Below are 19,053 nucleotides of genomic sequence, written 5' to 3'. Positions count from 1 at the left end.
TATGAAGGTTATTGTATATCTCTCTCGTCATGCAGAAGGCTGACCTCATCTTCTTTATCCTCTCTGTTATTCCCTCCTTGCTCCTGTTCCTTCCTGTTATAAATTCTCCCAGGTATTTAAATTTGTCCACCATTTGCACAGTGCCTTCCGGTGTTTCCCAGTCTGCAGTGGTGTTTAATGTCTTTTTCTTGTTATAGGCGACCCTCAGTCCCACCTTTCTGGCTACCTTACTTAAGTTTTCGAGTTGTGTCTTTGCGTCTTCTTCCGTCTCAGTTACTATTTCTACGTCATCTGCAAAGGCTAGGCAGTCCACTTGAGCCCTGTTGTCCTTTTTGTTCCCCACATGGGTCTTTGGTATTCCCATTTCCTCGTTTATTGCTCTCCACTGCCTGATCACTTCGTCCAGTGCTATATTGAACAGCAATGGTGACAATCCATCTCCCTGTTTAACACCAGTCTCGATCTCAAATTCTTCTGACAGTGCTCCTCTGAATCTCACCGTTGCTTTTGTGTCTGTCAGAATTTCTTTTATGAGTTCTTGTATAGTTCCGTCAAGTCCTCTGTTCTTCAGGATCCTAACAAGAGTCTGTCTGTCGATGGAGTAATATGCCTTTGTGAAGTCCATATGCAGTTGTACTAGCATTTTAAAATTTGTCTGCTAGGTTAGTAAGAGCAGATGGAAGCTGGCTGGCGCAGAAGTGCACCTTCCAAACAATCAGGTCAGAGAAAAGGTTATACACATGGAGGTGATAAAAGTCATGAGATCCCTCCCAATATCGAGTCAGACCGCTTTTTGCCGACATAGTGCAGCAACTCGACGTCGCATGAACTTAGCAAGTCGCTGGAAATCGCTTGCAGAAATATTGAGCCATGCTACCTATATAGCCATCCATAATTGCGAAAATGTTGCCAGTATAGGGTACTGTGCTCGAACTGACCTCCCGAGTATGTCTCCTAAATGTCCGATGAGATTCATGTTGCGCTACCTGGAAGGCCAGATCATTCGGTCGAATAGAACAGAATGTTCTTCAAACCAGTCACGAACAAATGTGCCACCGTGACGTGACATCATTGTTCAGGATCAACCATTTCCAGTGAATGATCGATTCAGTTCGACTAGAGGACCCAGTCAATTCCATGTAAACGTGGCCCACACCATTATGGAGTACCACCAGCTTGCACAGTGCCTTGTTGACAGTCTCGGTCCACGTCTTCATGGTGTCTGCGCCTCACTTGAACTCTACCATCAGCTGTTGCAGCTCACCAGGCCATGGTTTTACAGTAGTCTAGGACCAACCAATATGGTCAAGAGCCGGCGAGGGATGCTGCAGATGAAATCATCCTGTTCTCAACTGGACTAGCGTCGGTCGTCTGCTGCCATAGCCCATTAACGCCTAATTTTGCCACATTGTCCTAACGGATACATACATCATACGTCTCACATTGATTTCTGCGGTTTTTTCAAGCAGTGTTGCTTGTCCGATAGCACTGCCAGCTCTATGCAAACGCCGCTGCTCTCGATCGTTAAGTTGAGGGCATCGGCCACTGTGTTGTCTGTGGTGAGAGGTAATGCCTCAAAGTTTGGTATTCTCGGCAGACTCTTGGCACTTTGGAGCTCGGAATATTAAATTCCCTAACGATCTCGGAAATGGTATATCACGCGCGTCTAGCTCCAAATACCACACAGCATTCAAAGCCTATTAATTCCTGTTGTGTGGGCACAATCGCGACGGAAACCTTTTCACATTAATCACCTGTGTACAAATGACTACTCCGCCAATGCACTACCCTTTTGTATCTTGTGTACTCGATACTACCACCATCTGTATATGTGCACATCACTATCCCATGAATTTCGTCACCTCAGTGTAATACACAGGGTGAACACTAATAAACCTATCTACCTAGAGTTTTGATTATTTGTCTATGAACTATGTGAAAATCAACGTTACACACCTGATTCCATTGGTCTTCTGAATATTGTGTATTATTCGTAGGTAAATTTCAAACTCAGTAGGGGGTGTATATGTGTAGAAGCCTATAATTCCAATGGACCTATCTGATAATAGTGGGATGCAGTGCCACACTGAAATCCATACATATTATAAAAATATATGTACATAGATATGTCGGTTTCATATCTCCTCCCCGACCATTGGACCGATTTCAACCAAACTTGGCACACATATATCACTGTCTGGAAAGAATCGCTACTGGGATAAGAGCCACCTACCTATCAAAGAGGTGGGGGTGGGCGTGGGTGTGGAAGAGCTGTGTAGCCCACGATGTGTGAATACACTACTTTATTCATACACTATTTGAGACTGAGAGCAGTTAGTGACTTGCAATCAACTTCGCACATAATTTCAAACCTTTACAAAACATTTATTGTATTTTCGATGTTCATGCCGTAAAAGTGCTGTATGAAGTACAACTTTTTAATTAATTATTTTTTACTGCTAATTTTATTCGTATATCACTGAAAGTATCAGGCAAATTATATCACTGCACAACATATATTTCAGAAAATATGACGTCAACATTGAGATGTGTGAAAAACTATGCACCATGCATAATTTTAAATTTATTACCTGTTTGCTACCAGCTCTACTCGCAAAAGATTTCGCAGCTGAATTTACCTAGAAAAATATAACACTTTACGAAGCATAGTCGAGGAGATATGAGGTTAAATACTGAGATGCGTAGAAATCTGCCGCATCGTGCATAACGTTTTAATCTATTATTTCTTTGCTACTAACTCTATTCACAACACATTTCGCAAACAGTATCCACATACGCTGGTATCTCGGTAAATATATGATTGTACTACACATAGTTCCGGAGATGCTTCGTCATGAACATTGACCTGTATGAAATTGAAAATGCAGAGGGAAATTCACAGGAGATACAAGTGAAATACGTGTACGAATACATGTGGACTGTATTAAATACACGCGAAATATATGTGATACGTATGTATGCGGGCAAGGCCGTGGGTAAAAAACTCCATCTAAATTCCTGGATCGATCTCAACCAGATTTGGTTCACATGTTACTTACTACATGGAAAGAAGTACTCTGGGCGTAACAACCATGCCAACATGCTAATTGTTGAGTTTCATATGTACGCCTCTGTCTTTAGAATGCTGACAGAAGGTCAATAAAATTGTAACGAACCGTAAATAATGCTATTGGGATGTTTTCATACGTTGGAGTGTTTGCAGGAGGCGTGTAGTAGCAATGTATTGGTTGTTAAATAGTGTTTTGCCGAAATTTTTTAACGGTGATATGTACCTAGTTTGTTTAAATATCACTCTCTGGTAATTGTTCAGTCCCGCATTTACGTGTGTCTTCTTGAAAAGTGGAAGAAAATCGGTAAACATTGTAAATGCGAATGAGAGGTCGTGATGTTTAGGAGTGCTTATAGAAAATGTTATGACGTGAATGTTACGATGTTATGTAATTTATAGTAATTCAGCAGCGCCTTAGTCACACGCTGCAAGGTCAAACTGACTTAGGTTATAAATTATGTTAATACTTCCCACTGTTTTGAAGACTGTGCCATGATGTAATCAAATTATACAGTAATAAATCGGTTATGTCCCAGTCACACATTGCAATGTCAAAGTTTCTTACGTTATAGATTATGTCAGTATTGCCCACAATTTTTCAGAAGATGATATGATCTCAGTAATTACGGTAATTCAGCCATATCACAGTAACTAATTATTATGCGAGAATGTCTTACCTCATAAATTATGGTAATATCTACCACCATTAATCGTATAGCTCTGATACTGATGGTCCTTTCACTACTGTGAACAGAAGACAAATGAAGAGACCCATGCATGTGGAACAAGAATAAAAGCAGGTGTGGGGGAGGTGGGGACTTGATTTAAGTCTTTCCTTGACCTAGAGAGAAGGGTAGAAGAAGTGGAAGGGGGGGTGAAGAGGGAGGATAACCTTCGTTTTCCCACCATTTTTACGTCATAAAATTGCCTAAGGTTTGGTTTGTGGGGCGCTCAACTGCGTGGTTATCAGCGAATTGCCTAAGGTGAATGGACGTTGTATTAGGTTATATCGTGCCCTCGAATGTACCCCACACAAGTGGCCTATAGGCGTGGCCAGTGGAAGGGGGAAGGGTATCAGGTTGCATCCTGGCTTGAAATATACCTCCTGCAATTGCCGGACAGGCGTGGGCATTACTTAGCTCGTACTTGCCCCATCCCACTACTTATCATAAATGCTTGCTGTTTCTCAACTTACATCACGTAAGTCGTGAAGCATTCAGGAAATCGAAGGAGGGTTTTTTCCGTGTGATAGTGTGCAAATCAGCATATAATTCTGTTGCTACCTACCGAGATTTTAATACAAGTATGGTTCTTCTTAATAGAGCGATTTATTTTGGCAATCTCTTTCTAAAGGTCTTGAAAGTCGAGTCAGGTGATGCAATGTTCGTTAATTTTGGCATTGAAACCTCTGGCAAAAATATCTGAGAACTGCACTAAAACTGAAAGGTATGGTAGCTGTAATCAGCTGTTGCTGTGTAAACTTTACCAATTAGTGCTCTCATTCCTGAAATGCTTCCGTGGAAAGTATCAACTCAACCATGAGCAATCGTTATGTCACTGTAATCGTCTTTTCAGAAGCTTTCGAAAGCTGTTGAAAATGTATATTACTCGACAATATCTCAGTTGATCCGAGTTAAGAGGATTAACCACGAACCAAATTACGTGCTTACCCTGCGCACTATCAAATACTAGAAATCAAGAAGCACTCGGAGTCTAAGTTTGAGGTGTTTCACTCCATGTAAATGCAAAGTCAAGGCAGAAAAATTTTCTGTGTTAATAAAATGTGAACTTAGTCATTCCACGTATTAAGATCCAAAGAACATGTAGCTAATCAAATGGGCTAACATGCTGCGTGAGATTTATTTATACCCCTAAGCACTATTCCATTAACGCCACTCCCACAGAAAAGCATCTAACACGTTCTCGACACCTCGTTGACTTTTCCATTGAAGGTCTCCAAGAAACTGAATTTATCATCTAAGAGCATACAAGAAGAACATAAAAAGCCCAGGGTTATCATTCTACTTCTTCAATTACATGTACCAGCGGTCCCACGTGCTTGGTATAAGGAAGGTGATAGTTAAACTACTAATTTCGAAAAAATAATTTGTAGTGTCATACAGCACCAGACGCGAGGAGAAGAAATGGGGTCACTTTAGCATAAGCAGTGCGTATCGACCGCAGAAATGGCCGCGCTAAAAAAAGTTGAAAAGAAGCAGGCCCTTCCGCGAACCGGCGACTGAATAGCAGGCCAAGGATGTGTGTCCCCAGAGGTCGGCTCGTAGCTCGCCATGACGTCACCGCCGTGGCATAAAAACTGTGAGAGCTCCGTTCATGTCCGACAGCTCCAACACCCAGTCGGATAGGTGATCTACGGCCTTGTCACCGTTCTGACCGATCGAGTCCTTGGCCTAGCTTCATGTATCGGTCTCCATTCGTCGAAGTCGCTAACAAGAACAGCCAATCTTACGATGAAAGTCTGTAAAGGAAAGGAACGCCACAAATGGCAAACTTTCACGTCTGCTTCAGATATAAGCATGTTCGTATTACCATTCCTAAGCGATACTGTCCGTCGCCAACTATCACCTACAACCAATCACACTGCCAGATTGTATTACGGTGCCTTATAGGCTAAAGAGTGAATGTTGTGTATTACTTTAACTATCCAGGAGTCTCTACTGGATTATGAACATATACTCGTATAAGCTCGCCGGCAGAAATATTATTCAACACATTGGTTGCTCAGGAGCGCAACGAATGACCGTGACAACCTCTTCCGCTGACACTAAGTGTGGAAATCGATTGTTTGGAATGAGTACAGTAAGATGAATCGACGTAGAGACATGATACACAACTGGCCATTAAAACTGCTACACCACGAAGATGACATGCTACAGACGCGAAATTTAACCGATAGGAAGAAGATGCTGTGATATGCAAATGATTAGATTTTCAGACATTTATACAAGGTTGGCGCCGGTGGCGACACCTACAACGTGCTGACATGAGGAACGTTTCCAACCGATTTCTCATACACAAACACCACTTGACCGGCGTTGCCTGGTAAAACGTTGTGATACCTCGTGTAAGAAGGAGAAATGCATAACATCACGTTTCCGACTATGATAGGGGTCGGATTATAGCCTATCGCGATTGCGGTTTATCGTATCGTGACATTGCTGCTCGCGTTGGTCGAGATCCAATGACTGTTAGCAGAATATGGAATCGGTGATTTCAGGAGGGTAATATGGAACGCCGTGCTGGATCCAACGGCCTCGTATCACTAGCAGTCGAGATGACAGGCATCTTATCCGATTGGCTGTACCGAATCATGCAGCCACGTCTCGATCCCTGAGTCAACAGATGGGGACGTTTGCAAGACAACAACCATCTGCACGAACAGTTCGACGACGTTTACAGCACTATGGACTATCAGCTCAGAGACCATGGCTGCAGTTACCCTTGACGCTGCATCACAGACAGGAGCGCCTGCGATGGAGTACTGAACGACGAACCTGGGTGCACGAATGGCAAAACGTCATTTTTTCGGATGAATCGAGGTTCTGTTTACAGCATCATGATGGTCGCATCCGTGTTTGACGACATCGCGGTGAACGCACATTGGAAGCGTGTTTTCGTCATCGCCATACTGGCGTATCACCGGGCGTGATGGTATGGGGTGCCATTGGTTACACGTCTCGATCACAACTTGTTCGCATTGCCGGCAATTTGAACAGTGAACGTTACATTTCAGACGTGTTACGACTCGTGGCTCTACCCTTTATTCGATTCCTGCGAAACCCTACATTTCAGCAGGATAATGCACGACCGCATGTTGCAGGTCCTGTACGGGCCTTTCTGGATACACAAAATGTTCGACTGCTGCCCTGGCCAGCACATTCTCCAGATATCTCACCAATTGAAAACGTCTGGTCAATGATGGCCGAGCAACTGGCTCGTCACAATACGCCAGTCACTACTGTTGATGAACTGTGGTATCGTGTTGAAGCTGCATGGGCAGCTCTACCTGTTCACGCCTTCCGGGCTCTGTTTGACACAATGCCCAGGCGTATGAAGGCCGTTATTATGGCCAGAGGTGGTTGTTCTGGGTACTGATTTCTCAGGATCTATGCACCCAACCCCCCCATGAACCATGGACCTTGCCGTTGGTGGGGAGGCTTGCGTGCCTCAGCGATACAGATGGCCGTACCGTAGGTGCAACCACAACGGAGGGGTATCTGTTGAGAGGCCAGACAAACATGTGGTTCCTGAAGAGGGGGAGCAGCCTTTTCAGTAGTTGCAGGGGCAACAGTCTGGATAATTGACTGATCTGGCCTTGTAACATTAACCAAAACGGCCTTGCTGTGCTGGTACTGCGAACGGCTGAAAGCAAGGGGAAACTACAGCCGTAATTTTTCCCGAGGACATGCAGCTCTACTGTATGATTAAATGATGATGGCGTCCTCTTGGGTAAAATATTCCGGAGGTAAAATAGTCCCCCATTCGGATCTCCGGGCGGGGACTACTCAGGAGGACGTCGTTATCAGGAGAAAGAAAACTGGCGTTCTACGGATCGGAGCGTGGAATGTCATATCCCTTAATCGGGCAGGTAGGTTAGAAAATTTAAAAAGGGAAATGGATAGGTTAAAGTTAGATATAGTGGGAATTAGTGAAGTTCGGTGGCAGGAGGAACAAGACTTTTGGTCAGGTGATTACAGGGTTATAAATACAAAATCAAATAGGGGTAATGCAGGAGTATTTTTAATAATGAATAAAAAAATAGGAGTGCGGGTTAGCTACTACAAACAGCATAGTGAACGCATTATTGTGGCCAAGATAGACACAAAGCCCCTGCCTACTACAGTAGTACAAGTTTATATGCCAACTACCTCTGCAGATGATGAAGAAATAGATGAAATGTATGACGAGATAAAAGAAATTATTCAGGTAGTGAAGGGAGACGAAAATTTAATAGTCATGGGTGACTGGAATTCGTCAGTAGGAAGAGGGAGAGAAGGAAACATAGTAGGTGAATATGGATTGGGGGGAAGGAATGAAAGAGGAAGCAGCCTTGTAGAATTTTGCACAGAGCATAACTTAATCATAGCCAACACTTGGTTCAAGAATCATAAAAGAAGGTTGTATACCTGGAAGAATCCTGGAGATACTAAAAGGTATCAGATAGATTATATAATGGTAAGACAGAGATTTAGGAACCAGGTTTTAAATTGTAAGACATTTCCTGGGGCAGATGTGGATTCTGACCACAATCTATTGGTTATGAACTGCAGATTGAAACTGAAGAAACTGCAAAAAGGTGGGAATTTAAGGAGATGGGACCTGGATAAACTGAAAGAACCAGAGGTTGTAGAGAGTTTCAGGAAGAGCATAAGGGAACAATTGACAGGAATGGGGGAAAGAAATACAGTAGAAGAAGAATGGGTAGCTCTGAGGGATGAAGTAGTGAAGGCAGCAGAGGATCAAGTAGGTAAAAAGACGAGGGCTAATAGAAATCCTTGGGTAACAGAAGAAATATTGAATTTAATTGATGAAAGGAGAAAATATAAAAATGCAGTAAATGAAGCAGGCAAAAAGGAATACAAACGTCTCAAAAATGATATCGACAGGAAGTGCAAAATGGCTAAGCAGGGATGGCTAGAGGACAAATGTAAGGATGTAGAGGCTTGTCTCACTAAGGGTAAGATAGATACTGCCTACAGGAAAATTAAAGAGACCTTTGGAGACAAGAGAACCACTTGTATGAATATCAAGAGCTCAGATGGCAACCCAGTTCTAAGCAAAGAAGGGAAGGCAGAAAGGTGGAAGGATTATATAGAGGGTTTATACAAGGGCGATGTACTTGAGGACAATATTATGGAAATGGAAGAGGATGTAGATGAAGACGAAATGGGAGATAAGATACTGCGTAAAGAGTTTGACAGAGCACTGAAAGACCTGAGTCGAAACAAGGCCCCGGGAGTAGACAACATTCCATTTGAACTACTGATGGCCTCGGGAGAGCCAGTCATGACAAAACTCTACCATCTGGTGAGCACGATGTATGAGACAGGAGAAATACCCTCAGACGTCAAGAAGAATATAATAATTCCAATCCCAAAGAAAGCAGGTGTTGACAGATGTTGAAAATTACCGAACTATCAGTTTAATAAGTCACAGCTGCAAAATACTAACGCGAATTCTTTACAGACGAATGGAAAAACTGGTAGAAGCCGACCTCGGGGAAGATCAGTTTGGATTCCGTAGAAATGTTGGAACACGTGAGGCAATACTGACCTTACGACTTATCTTAGAAGAAAGATTAAGGAAAGGCAAACCTACGTTTCTAGCATTTGTAGACTTAGAGAAAGCTTTTGACAATTTAACTGGAATACTCTCTTTCAAATTCTGAAGGTGGCAGGGGTAAAATACAGGGAGCGAAAGGCTATTTACAGTTTGTTCAGAAACCAGATGGCAGTTATAAGAGTCGAGGGGCATGAAAGGGAAGCAGTGGTTGGGAAAGGAGTAAGACAGGGTTGTAGCCTCTCCCCGATGTTATTCAATCTGTATATTGAGCAAGCAGTAAAGGAAACAAAAGAAAAATTCGGAGTAGGTATTAAAATTCATGGAGAAGAAGTAAAAACTTTGAGGTTCGCCGATGACATTGTAATTCTGTCAGAGACAGCAGAGGACTTGGAAGAGCAGTTGAACGGAATGGACAGTGTCTTGAATGGAGGATATAAGATGAACATCAACAAAAGCAAAACGAGGATAATGGAATGTAGTCGAATTAAGTCGGGTGATGTTGAGGGTATTAGATTATGAAATGAGACACTTAAAGTAGTAAAGGAGTTTTGCTATTTAGGGAGTAAAATAACCGATGATGGTCGAAGTAGAGAGGATATAAAATGTAGACTGGCAATGGCAAGGAAAGCGTTTCTCAAGAAGAGGAGTTTGTTAACATCGAGTATAGATTTAAGTGTCAGGAAGTCATTTCTGAAAGTATTTGTATGGAGTGTAGCCATGTATGGAAGTGAAACATGGACGATAACTAGTTTGGACAAGAAGAGAATAGAAGCTTTCGAAATGTGGTGCTACAGAAGAATGCTGAAGATAAAGTGGGTAGATCACGTAACTAATGAGGAAGTATTGAATAGGATTGGGGAGAAGAGAAGTTTGTGGCACAACTTAATTAGAAGAAGGGATCGGTTGGTAGGACATGTTTTGAGGCATCAAGGGATCACAAATTTAGCATTGGAGGGCAGTGTGGAGGGTAAAAATCGTAGAGGGAGACCAAGAGATGAATACACTAAGCAGATTCAGATGGATGTAGGTTGCAGTAGATACTGGGAGATGAAGAAGCTTGCACAGGATAGAGTAGCATGGAGAGCTGCATCAAACCAGTCTCAGGACTGAAGACCACAACAACAACAAATGCACCCAAATTGCTTGAAAATGTAATCACATGTCATTTCTAGTATAATATATTTGTCCAATGGATACATGTTTATCATGTGCATTTCTTCTTGGTGTAGCAATTTTAATGGCCAGTAGTGTAGAATAGTAGAATGCCTTTTGACGTGCACATCACCACACTGTGAATGAAGTTACTTGAATATCATGTAATAGAGCGTTAAATTGAAGGATGTCATGAAGGGACTGCTCAGTTAGGAACATTCCCATTACAGAAACGGCAATGTACCCAGCTGTGCCGTTCGTGGGTGCCAGACAGGACTCGCCGGAGTGCAGAAGCGAGGGTCTTAAATTTCATTGGAATTGCGGGCTGTAACGAGCTACTTGACACAAAACGAATTAGAGCGGCGATAAACTGGCAGCTGGCATTCACAGCGCTGGAGGAACGCAGTGCGACGCTCTCTGCGTCAGGACACGGCCTCAAAACAATCTCTATTATCCAGAATGAGATTTTCACTCTGCAGCGGAGTGTGCGCTGATATGAGACTTCCTGGCAGATTAAAACTGTGTGCCCGACCGAGACTCGAACTCGGGACTTTTGCCTTTCGCGGGCAAGTGCTCTACCATCTGAGCTACCGAAGCACGGCTCTCGCCCGGTACTCACAGCTTTACTTCTGCCAGTACCGGGCGAGAGTCGTGCTTCGGTAGCTCAGATGGTAGAGCACTTGCCCGCGAAAGGTAAAGGTCCAGAGTTCGAGTCTCGGTCGGGCACACAGTTTTAATCTGCCAGGAAGTTTCAATCTCTATTATCCTCACATACAGTTTTTATCATAATTAATAGGGAAAACCGGAACTGGACAAAATACACTAGTGGCCATTACAATTGGTACACCAAGAAGAAATGCAGATGATCAACGGGTATTCGTTGGAAAAATACATTATACTAGAACTGTCATGTCATTACATTTTCACGCAAGCAGCTTCGGCACAATACCACAGTCCATCACGAGTAGTGACTGGCGCATTGTGACGAGCTAGTTGCTCGGCCACCATTGACAAGACGTTTTCAGTTGGTGAGAGATCTGGAGAACGAGCTGGCCAGGGCAGCAGTCGAACATTTTCTGTATCCAAAAAGGCCCGTACAGGACCTGCAACATGCGGCCGTGCATTATCCTGCTGAAATGTAGGGTTTCGCAGGGATCGAATGAAGGATAGAACCACGGGTCGTAACACATCTGAAATGTAACGCCCACTGTTCAAAGTGGCGTCATTGCGAACGAGAGTTGACCATCACGCCGGGTGATACACCAGTATCGATGACGAATACACGCTTCGAATGTGCGTTCACCGCGATGTCGCCAAACGCGGATGTGACCATCATGATGCTGGATTCATCCGAAAAAATGACGTTTTGCCATCCGTGCACCCAGGTTCGTCGTTGAGTACACCATCGCAGGCGCTCCTATCTATGATGCAGCGTCAAGGGTAAACGCTGCCATGGTCTCCAAGCTGTTAGTCCATGCTGCTGCAAATTTCGTCCAACTGTTCGTGCAGATGGTTGTTGTCTTTCAAACGTCTCCATTCCATAAGGGTCAATGGTCTGGCTTGAGTCTTTCAACTGAACGCCACTTCGACGCCTTGTGTCTCCCTAATCTACCCACTGACGCTGTCACAGAAAGGAGACTTACAGTTTAAAGTATAATCCGAATCCAGTGCCTTTTCTGGCGAATCCTCGCGCTACTGAGAGATAAGGACTGGGTTAAAGGCAGAATGGAATAATCCGTGGTTCGACCGGGAGCCAGTCCTACAACTTCTCGGTTTTCTGTCACGCGCTTTACAACCAGATCCGTCGACTTCAGTATGAAATATTGTTAGTGCAAATGTATTTGAAATGTAAACATTTTCATAAACCCCCTTCCTATTCGCCTCGATTATAAACCACTTCATGGTTTGTGGAACGTTTTGTTTGTATTGTGTAAGACACCTAACATGACCAGTTCCTGTACTTCGGCTTCCCAGATCACGTGACCAGAACCATTTCAACTTTTTTGCCATGGGTAATCTGTATTGATATGGCTGAAGAACTGGTGTAGCCAATTGTACAGTCTTGTTAAGCTTTACGAAATGACCCGTGGTGGGTTGAGGGAATTCGTAATTCAGTGCAGAGGAGAGTGTGGTACTGGATCTCTTCTGTTTATTGTTCACTTCATCCCTCCCACAGGGGTGCAAGGATGGAGTGCTGAAAATGGCTCAAAGCGCTGTGGGGCTTTGCATCTAAGGTCATCACTCTCCTGGACTTACAACTACTTTAACCTAACTAATCTAAGGACATCACACACATCTATGCCCGAGGCAGGATTCGAACCTGCGACCGTAACATCAGGGCTGGAGCGCCTAGAACCGCTCGGCCACATCGGCCGGCGATGGAGGGCGAATCATGGGGTTGGCAGGAGCCATGTTGCTACTCTTCAACCAAATTACTTTAAAATACACACACAGATGGAAAACTTTTAAAATTAATGTTATTAATTCGTTTACATCAATGTCATTCCCTTAAAGCCGGCCGATGTGGTCGAGCGGTTCTAGGCGCTTCAGTCTGGAACCTCGCAATCCGCTACGGTCGCAGGTTCGAATCCTGCCTCGGGCATGGATGTGTGTGATGTCCTTCGGTTAGTTAGGTTTAATTAGTTCTAAGTTCTAGGGGACTGATGACCTCAGATGTTAAGTCCCATAGTGCTCAGAGCCATTTGAACCATTCCCTTAAAAATAGTTGTCACTAGATATTGTACAGTTATCCAAACGCGTTTTCCGATCCCAAAAACACTTCCTACAATCGATCTTTGGATAGCTTTCAGCTCTCTTAGCGATGTGTTTTTAATCTCATCTATGCTTGTAAAACGACGGCCCTTTAAGTTAATCCACATTTGAGGATCAGAAAAAGTCTCATGACGGTACCTCTTGGCGAATATGAAGGCTGCACAATCATTAAAGCATTGTTTTTCGCCAAAAATTCACGAACTATCAACGAAGTGTGAGCAGGTAAATTATCGTGGTGCGAAAGGCATGAACCGGTTTTTCTCGAAACTGGGCACATTTTTCTCATTACTTCACGCGTCAGCGGTGAACTTGTGAATAGTACTTACTGAACATTCGACCTTCTGTCAAGAATTCATGGTGCACTATGTCATTAAAATCGAACAATACAATGAGCATAACATTCACATTTCATCCCACACGTTAAGGATTTTCGGCATTCGCGGTTCATTATGCTTCCACTTGTATAACTGAGCCTTAGCTTCGATATCATATCGGTAAATCCATGTTTCATAAACTGTTAATGACTCCTTTGGGGTTGTTTGGGGGAAGAGACCAAACTGCGAGGTCATCGGCCTCATCGGATTAGGTAAGGACGGGGAAGGAAGCCGGCCGTGCCCTTTCAAAGGAACCATCCCGGCATTTGCCTGGAGCGATTTAGGGAAATCACGGAAAACCTAAATCAGGATGGCCGGACGTAGGACTGAACCGTCGTCCTCCCGAATGCGAGAATGACTCGTTTCAGTAGTTCTGCACTATTACTGACTTCATGTATTACTCCTAAGTAAATTGCATCGTCGCTGTTTTAGTTCGAAATTCAAAAATATGGAACAAATACTGCTATCACGCGTTTCATACCCAAAAAATAGGAACAAAATTCCATGGTATCAAAGGGTTGATAAGTCAACACTGTTTGCTACTTTTATGGTTTTGATTCGGTGGTCGTTCTTTTGCCACGTTTTCATCAGCCGATAATGTTTTGGATCGTCCAGGGCGCTCGTCGTCTTGACCATTTTCGCGGACTTCTCTAAAACAGTTATAGGACTCTTATAGCCTCTTTTTGCTCATAGGAGACTAAAAAAATTAATATTTAAAATTTCCAAAGGTTTGATGACCTTTATTCTGTTCTGTTCTTTAATACGAATCTGATCCAATTTTATATAAAATAAGTCCCTCATACTACCAAAACACACGTAGACTTTTTGACAGCTGACAGCAGACTAAATATTGGTATGACAAACCCTGAGAAGATACTTTCCTGATAGTCTGCAGCTCGTGGTCGTGCGGTAGCGTTTTCGCTTCCCGCGCCCGGGTTCCCCGGTTCGATTCCCGGCGGGGTCAGGGATTTTCTCTGCCTCGTGATGACTGGGTGTTGTGTGATGTCCTTAGGTTAGTTAAGTTTTGAGTAGTTCTAAGTTCTAGGGGACTTATGACCATAGATGTTAAGTCCCATAGTGCTCAGAGCCATTTGAACCATACTTTCCCGATATATTTACCTTCACAACAAAGAAAATATTGCACAAATTAGACTGCTACAGTACGCGAAATTACGAAATTCCCGTCACTTTTTGACCATGCCTTCTATAGTGTTTTTGGGCAACGGCCTTGCCGCAGTGGATACACCGGTTCCCGTCAGATCACAGAAGTTAAGCGCTGTCGGGCGTGGCCGGCACTTGGATAGGTGACCATCCCGGCCGCCATGTGCTCTGGCCATTTTTCGGGGTGCACTCAGCCACGTGAAGTAAACTGAGGAGCTACTCGACCGAAAAGTAGCGGCTCCGCTCAAAGAAAACCGTCGTAACGACCGGGAGAGCGGTGTGCTGACCCCACGCCCCTCCTATCCGCATCCTTAGTTGAGGATGACACGGCGGTCGGATGCTCCCGATGGGCCACTTGTGGCCTGAAGACGGAGTGCTTCTATAGTGTTTTTACTCTTGAGAGACTGAAGTAACAGGTTTAAAAATACATCAGAATGATTCCGTTTGAGGATTGTATACAGGACGCAAATGCCTATGGTGAGGATGGTGCTAAAGACGTCGGCGGTGACGGCGACGCATTCAGTAGATCACTCTCAGCCGATGCTATGGTGTCAGGGAGGATGAAGTGGTGCATAGTTGGCAGCAGTAAGAAGAGAAGACAGGTATAGATGCTAGAGGGAGGGAGGGGGATGATGTAGAGGTTGCAGAAGGAAGCAGAGATTTGTAGGAGCCTTCATATTGTAGACGTCACGAAGAGGGAACCTACTGGAATAGGATGTGTCTACATGGGCAGAGCCACAGGTGGAAAGTTCCTCATAAGCCCCTTGATCGGTTTCAACCAAATTTGATACACTCATTACTTACTATCTGAAAAGAAATACTGTGGTTATAAGAACCAGAAATATCCTACTGGGATAGGAGCGATAACAAGGAAACAGGAAGAAAAGGGGAGATGGACAGGATAAGAGGAAGGAAGAGGAGATGGAAAGAGAGAGAGGTACAGGGAGACGGACAGAGAAAGGGAAAAGGTGGATGTGGACAGAGAGAGGAATGAGGAAGAGATGACAGAGATAGGAGGGAGAAGGATATGGACAAAGAGAGGGACAAAGAGATGGACAAAGAGAGGGACAGGAAGAGATGACCAGAGAGGTGGCAAGAGGAAATGGACAGAGGGGGAATGAGCAGATGTACAGAGGGGGAGGAGCAAATCGACAGTGAGAGGGGCAGGAGGAGATGGACAAAACGTGGAAGTTGTAGGAGGAGGACAGAGAGAGGGGGAAAAGAAGGTGGACAGAAACGGGTGGAAGGGGAGATGGATGGAAAGAGGCGGGAAGGATGAGATAGATTAACTTGAAGATTAAGGCCAGGTACTTAGCTGGTTGCTCTATAAAAACCCTTGGATTCTAATGTTAACATATAGTCATCACTGTGGAAATTGAAATTTGTGGTAAGGCCTTATGGGACCAAACTACTGAGGTTATCGGTCCCTAAGCCTACAAACTACTGAATCTAACTTAAACTAACTTACGCTGTGGACGACACACACCCATGGCCGAGGGAAGACTCAAACCTCCGACGCAGTGAGCCGCACGGACCGTGACAAGGCGCCCAGGACCGCGCGGCACACCACTACGGCTAAGTGGACAAAACACCTTCTTCACAACGACTTCATAGTGGCTGACTGGTCCTGCAGTACTACTGAAGACGAGAAGAAGGCCGCGAGTGGTAGCCGTTCGATCTAAGGCGCCTTGCCACAGTTCGCGCGGCTCCCCCCATCGGAGGTTCGAGTCCTCCCTTGGGCATTGGTGTGACTGTTGTCGTTAGCGTAAGTTAGTTTAAGTTAGATTAAGTAGTGTGTAAGCCTGGGGACCGATGACCTTATCAGTTTGGTCCCATAGAACTTACCACAAATTTCAATTTTTTTTTTTTTTACTAAAAGAAGGTGGAACACTCCTCTCTAATAATATATATCCAGTAATTTTTGGCCCGTCTGACTGTGGCAACACGAATACCCTTATGACATTGCTAAGAAGCCAGGTGGGATCCGCTCTGGGCACGTGTATTTTCAGAAGCATTATTTGAGTCTAAATATCAGCACGGCATCATTGGTGGACCACACACAACATGAAATGAAAGCAGAAATTCCCACTCACTGGAAGACTAAAAACCCAACAGCGTATTTATATTTGACAATGATGCAGCGGAAAACCAGGATTGAATACGCTGATATTTCTGTTTCTGCCATTATATGGGAGTAAATATTTGAGTCAGAAACCTTCTGGGATTGTGAGACAATTGTATGGGATAATGTAAACCTTACTATCGCCTTCAAACATGACATAAAACACATTTATCAAGCACATGTAGGAAGTCACATGACATTCGATCAGTTTATAACCGTATGTGGAGATTGTTAGAATCAAACACAGTACAGGTTTCTGTTCATTGATAAACAAGAAAATTTGACAAGGGATGCTATAGATGAAAAGAGCTTCTTTTAACTTAATATTAACTTAATGTATACTGAACAGTAAATACACTACTGGTCATTAAAATTGCTACACCAAGAAGAAATTGGACAAATATATAATACTACAACTGACATGTAATTACATTTTCATGCAATTTGGGTGCATAGATCCTGAGAAATCAGTACCCAGAACAACCACCTCTGGCCGTAATAACGACCTTGATACACCTGGGCATCGAGTAAAACAGAGCTTGGATGGCGTGTACAGGTACGGCTGCTCATGCAGCTTCAACACGATACCACAGTCCATCAAGAGTAGTGACTGGCGTATTGCGAAGAGCCAGTTGCTCGGCCACCATTGACCAGACGTTTTCAATTGTTTTCAATTGCTGAGAGATCTGAAGAATGTGCTGGCCAGGGCAGCAATCGAACATTTTCTCAATCCAGAAAGGCCCGTACACGACCTGCAACATGCAGTCGTGCATTATCCTGCTGAAATGTAGGGTTTCGCAGGGATCGAATGAAGGGTAGAGCCACGGGTCGTAACACATCTGTAATGTAACGTCCACTGTTCAAAGTCCCGTCAATGCGTACAAGAGGTGACCGAGACGTGTAACCAACGCCACTCCATACCATCACGCCGGGTGATACGCCAGTATGGCGATGACGAATACACGCTTTCAATGTGCATTCACCGCGATGTCGCCAAACACGGATGCGACCATCATGATGCATTAAACAGATCCAGGATTCATCCGAAAAAATGACGTTTTGCCATCCGTGGACCCAGGTTCGTCGTTGAGTACACCATCGCAGGCGCTCCTGTCTGTGATGCAGCGTCAAGGGTAACCGCAGCCACGGTCTCCGAGCTGATAGTCCATGCTGCTGCAAACGTCGTCCAACTGTTCTTGCAGATGGTTGTTGTCTTGCAAACGCCCCCATCTGTTGACTCAGGGATCGAGACGTGGCTGCACGATCCGTTACAGCCATGCGGATAAGATGGATGCCTGTCATCTCGACTGCTAGTGATACGAGTCCGTTGGGATCCAGCACGGCGTTCCGTATTACCCTCCTGAACCCACCAATTCCATATTCTGCTAACAGTCATTGGATCTCGACCAACGCGAGCAGCAATGTCGCGATACGATAAACCACAATCGCGATAGGCTACAATCCGCCCTTTATGAAAGTCGGAAACGTGATGGTACGCATTTCTCCTCCTTACACGAGGCATCACAACAACGTTTCACCAGACAATGCCGGTCGACTGCTGTTTGTGTATGAGAAATCGGTTGGAAACTTTCCTCATGTCAGCACGTTGTTTCGACCCGTGGCTCTACCCTTCATTCATGTACGGGCCTTTCTGGATACAGAAAATGTTCGACTGCTGCCCTGGCCGGCACATTCTCCAGATCTCTCAGCAATTGAAAACGTCTGGTCAATGGTGGCCGAGCAAGTGGCTCGTCACAATACGCCAGTCACTACTCTTGATGAACTGTGGTATGGCGTTGAAGCTGCATAGGCAGCTGTACCTGTACACGCCATCCAAGCTCTGTTTGACTCAATGCTCAGTCGTATCAAGGCCGCTATTACGGCCAGAGGTGATTGTTCAGGGTACTGATTTCTCAGGATCTATTCACCCAAATTGCGTGAAAATGTAATTGCATGTCAGTTGTAGTATTATATATTTGTCCAATGAATACCCGTTTATCATCTGCATTTCTTCTTGGTGTAGCAATTTTAATGGCCAGTAGTGTACGTTTCTTAAGAGAGTAAAAATGTCATTAGAATTATTTTTCTGGATGTGCAAC

This window comes from Schistocerca cancellata, chromosome 4 (genome assembly GCF_023864275.1).
Source record: "Schistocerca cancellata isolate TAMUIC-IGC-003103 chromosome 4, iqSchCanc2.1, whole genome shotgun sequence".
NCBI classification, from domain to species: domain Eukaryota; kingdom Metazoa; phylum Arthropoda; class Insecta; order Orthoptera; family Acrididae; genus Schistocerca; species Schistocerca cancellata.
The sequence above is the reverse complement of the archived record's forward strand: the minus strand, read 5'-3'. Positions refer to the sequence as shown.